The sequence below is a fragment of the Malaya genurostris genome, chromosome 2 (assembly GCF_030247185.1).
Source record: "Malaya genurostris strain Urasoe2022 chromosome 2, Malgen_1.1, whole genome shotgun sequence".
NCBI lineage: Eukaryota > Metazoa > Arthropoda > Insecta > Diptera > Culicidae > Malaya > Malaya genurostris.
In genome coordinates this window covers 158,327,677-158,332,647 of record NC_080571.1, presented here as the reverse complement: position 1 = coordinate 158,332,647, position 4,971 = coordinate 158,327,677, and positions in this window count along the sequence as shown.

Below are 4,971 nucleotides of genomic sequence, written 5' to 3'. Positions count from 1 at the left end.
CAGTCTGTTTCAAAATCGGCAAACGAAGGTCCCGTGTTGGCCTCCCGTTGAACGATTGATTGATCTTTCATTGGACAAATGATCCAAAGTATTGGACCAATGAAGGACCACCGTTGAACGTTTTTTTCTAAGAGGGATGTTATTATTACTTCTATTTCCTTTCTTTTTATATTTGTTTCACAATAAGTTCACGATGATTAGATTTTTAATCGTGACGTCATAAATGAACAAGAATTCATCCTTGACAGTTCAGCGGTATTGTTTACAAATAAGTATAAACAAAAATCGAAGAACACATCTCAAACAATCATCTTTACATTTTGCAACTAGTGACTTTCATTTAATAAATCTCAAAAACAACCCGTATCCAATCGTGAACAATTGTTTTAAAACTCTATTTAGGCTATATGGGCTGTAAATGGTCTCATCCAATTTGTCAACAGACAAACAAAAAAATCTATGTTCACAAACAGTACTGCTGAACTGTCAAAATGTGTTCATTGGATTGAGGTTACCAGTGACGCTTAAAAACCTAATTGTTTTTATTCATACTTGAGACAAATACTAGAAAATGTCCTATCTACCAATGAAAGTATTTCTTAGGTCACTTTTTCTGACGATTATGATGGTGCTGTTAGCAATCCTTCACTCTAACACTGTAAACAGAACTATTACTAAAACCATCATTTTTCTATCTGTACTGAAGAAATTACTGATAATTAGAGGAATATTTGATAATAATCAAAATTGATAATAAATAAAGAGAAACTGTCATTTTAAAATATAGCCTTTTTCAATGTTTATTAAGATTCAACAAAATACAATGGGAAGGGCTACCATAATAATGGATTTCTCAATCCATTCTGCATCGATTACTCTTTGTCACAGATAGTAGGGTTGACCATGGTTTTGAAAAAAATACATTCAAACGGATATTTCTAAACATTCTGAATTTTTTATAAATAGTAATGCCATTCTCAGATTTTAGTCATGTTAAACATTTAAAATAGTTGAAGAAATTTTCAAAACTGGATCCTAGATTGGCAACGCTTATGAGCGTTTGACGTTTCTGAAGAAGTGATAAATGCCCGCATACGCATGGCTGCCAGATGGCTGACTAAACGCTGCCAGCTGGAAAAATATGGCTGGGAGACATTCTGGTGACCGACTGCCTCACCGCTGCCAGATATACAACTCAAACGATACAACCGTATCCACCAGGATTTTTCCACATTGAAATATTTGACATTTTCAGCGAAGGTGAGAAGATGAAAACGCTCGGCTAACTTAGATACAGGCGACTTTGTTTTGTCAAATTGGATTTGACAACCGTCACTGAATCAATTTTGGTAGCCGTCTGGTGGCCATGGCTGCCCAGGTAGCCAAAACGCTATGTGGGTAGTCGCCATCTCAGAAGTCGTCAAATATTCAAAATGCGACGACACACAGCACAACACAACCTCCAAGCAAGGGTAGTCTTTTTTTTACAAGGTGAAATGCATTTACGCACGGAGTGTGGGACTCTCCACAGGACTACCCAACTGTTGATTGAAACACCTTGGATCTCCAACCCTACCTCCTCGACACCAGCGCTAGGTATTACTTCGGGGTGGAAGGCTATTGGTGCTCACAACAACCTTCCCAGATTTATGCAGAATGGGGATCTGCATCCTGCTCTAGAGGGATCAACCAGTTGGATGACTAGGTCGGTCCAGTGATGCCGACTGGAGGGTAACTTCCGGTTCACTGGTGCCTCGACGACCCAGAACTGATGCTACGTCGCGGAACTACTCGACTAGTTTCCGCCAAAAGATCTAGTCTACACCGACGGAGGGTTTTCCGACGAGGGAAATCCTCCCGAACCGACGCTTACGGTACGCGTCTACGACCCGACCGAAAGGATGCCTAAGTCGATCCAATGATTCCGGTTGGAGCGTGACTTCCGGTTCACTGGCGCTCAGACGATCCTAGCGGTACCACGGTACGATCTACTCATCTAGTCCCCGACAAAGGATCTAGACTACTCAGACGGAGAGTTCCCCGGCGAAGGAGAATCTCCCGACACCGAGTCTCTTACACAACACGGGACACCCGATGGAGTGCCGAGGTCGGTCCCGCGATTCCGGTTGGAGTATGGTTTCCGGTTCGCTGGCGCCTCAACGACTCGAATCGGCGTTGTGGCAACTACTCGACTAGCCCCCACCGAAGGATCTAGCCTAAACCGACGGAGAGTTCCCCGACGAAGGAGGCCCGTCCGAAACCGACGCTTTCGATTCCCGTCAACGCCCGACCGAGAGGATGCCTGGGTCGATCCAGTGATTCCGGTTGGAGAATAGCTTCCGGTTCACTATTGCCCTGACGATCCTAGCGGTAATACGCCACTATTTACTCGTCTAGTCTCCGACGAAGGATCTAGACTATTCCGATGGAGAGTTCCCCGGCGAAGGAAGTTCTCCGGACACCGGGTTCTCTGTTACACCACACGGGACACCAAAAGGAGTGCCGAGGTCGGTCCGGCGATTCCGATTGGAGCATGGCTTCCGGTTCGTTGGCGCCTCGACGACTCGAATCGGTGTTGTGGCGACTGCTCGACTAGCCCCCGCCGAAAGATCTACCCTACACCGACTTTCCCCGACGAAGGAGGCTCTCCCGAGACCGACGTTTTCGATACCCGTCAACGCCCGACCGAGAGGATGCCTGGGTCGATCCAGTGATTCCGGTTTGAGGATAGCTTCCGGTTCACTGGCGCCCCGACGATCTTTACAGTTTTACGTGCTACTCGTCTAGTCCCCGACGATGGATCTAGACTACTCCGGCGATGTATCTTGACTACTCCGACGAAGAGCTCCCCGGCGAAGAAGGTTCCCCCGGACCGACGTTTATTCGCTGATACCTCTTGAGCCTACTACGGTTGCACGCGGCTGCCTGTTGTTGTTCCGCACTCCATTTCCGCTGCACTATGCCCGCAATTTGGGATGCCGCGGTCGACACTGCGTTCCAGTTCTCTACGCAGTGGCACATTCTCTGGATCAGGTTCTCCGGTGTGGTGTCAATGCCGCATGCCTCCAGTAGCTCTCTTCTTTGAGCCGCGAAACGGGAACATGCGAACAAAACGTGTTTTGCCGTCTCGATCACGTCTGGGCAGCCAGGACATACAGGGGATGTCGTGTGGCCGAACCTGTGGAGGTACCATCTGAAGCACCCGTGGTCTGTGAGGAATTGCGTCAGGCCGAAGTTTACTTCTCCGTGAGGTCTATCTAACCAACTCGAGACCCTAGGTATGAGTCGATGTGTCCACCTACCCTTGGTTGAGCTCTCCCACTCTTTTTTTTGTTTCAATTATAGAGGCTTTAACATCTTAGGTCATTCGCCTCTTCGGACCAGAAAATCTTTCTGACCTTATGTGCGGGGTTGGGAATCGAACCCAGGCGGGCTGCGTGAAAGGCATCGACTATCCCATCAAGCTATACCCGTCCCCATCTCCCACTCTTGTTGCCATCTGCGTAGAGAAGCGGCGTTCCGGTCACCTCGCATGATGTAGCACTCCGCGTCTTCCTTCACTATCAGACCGATAGGCATCATACTTGCAACCACGCAGTCCGCATCCCTCGATACAGTGCGGTATGCACTGATCACGCGAAGACACATCAGTCTATGCGTACTCTCCAGCATCTGTGCGTTGCGTTCCACACCAAGTGCCGACGCCCATACCGGGCTGCCGTACCTGAGAATCGAAACTGCCACTCCTGCCAGTAACTTACGTTTACTGGAGCGCACAGGCGAGCTATTGGCCATCAATCGTGAGAGCGCCGCGATCGCTTTTGATGCGCGCTTGCAGGCATATTCAACGTGCTTTCTGAAGCTGAGTTTGTCGTCAAGCATCACACCCAATTGCTTCAGTGATCTTTTGGAGGGGATCATGCAATCTCCGGCATGTACCAACTCCTCCTGTTCCGATTTGCGGTTGTTTACCACCATCACATCTGTTTTGTGGTGCGCGAGTTGCAGTTTCCTGCTACGCAGCCAGTCCTCTAGTCCGACTATCAAGTCCGACTATCTTGACACCCGGAGGAAGCCTCAACCTCAGTTCTTCATCGTACATTATATTGACAGCGGGTAGTCTGAGAGGATCGAAATGTAGATCCTCTCAGACTACCCTGTGTTCATATGATGTACGATGGAGTACTGGTTGGTAAACGACTGGACAATGCGCAATTCAGGCCCCAATGTGGTTCTTAGCCTCTTGTCCAGTAACTTCTATCCCTACCTCCCCGCGGTGCCGGCTGGGGTACGAGCAACCATAGGAAAGATCGGGTAACCAACCCCATTGGGACCTTGGTCGTATGCTGACAGGGAAAGGGGGGCTTGCCCTCTCTTTACAGAGAACGAGCCTACCCGAGCGTCTGTTTCCCATGTTGGGCCGGCCCGAAACAGCGTCTGTTCTCCATGTTAGGAGCGGCTGATTACCGTCCTTGTGTCAGTGTGGGACTCTAAACAGTGCTGACACGATGGCCCTCCGGCGAGACAGGAGGTTGGTGCAGGCTCAACAAGCCGCCCGGAAAACATATGTTTCGAACGATCAAGTAGGAAATACGACTTGGAATAATCGGCAACGACCTACGCAACGAACAAAAGACTACGATTCGATGCTTGGCACATGGAACTGCAAATCGCTTGGGTTCCCAGGATACGACCGAATGCTGCATGATGAGCTTCAAATCCGTGGCTTCGATGTCGTAGCACTGCAGGAACTTTGTTGGACGGGACAGAAGGTGTGGAAAAGTGGGCATCGATCGGCTACCTTCTACCAGAGCTGTGGCACAACCAACGTTCTAGGAACGGGATTCGTAGTTTTGGGCAAGATGCACCAGCGCGTGATTGGGTGGCAGCCAATCAGTGATAGAATATGTGTATTGAAGATCAAGGGCCGTTTCTTCAATTACAGCATCATCAACGTGCACTGCCCACATG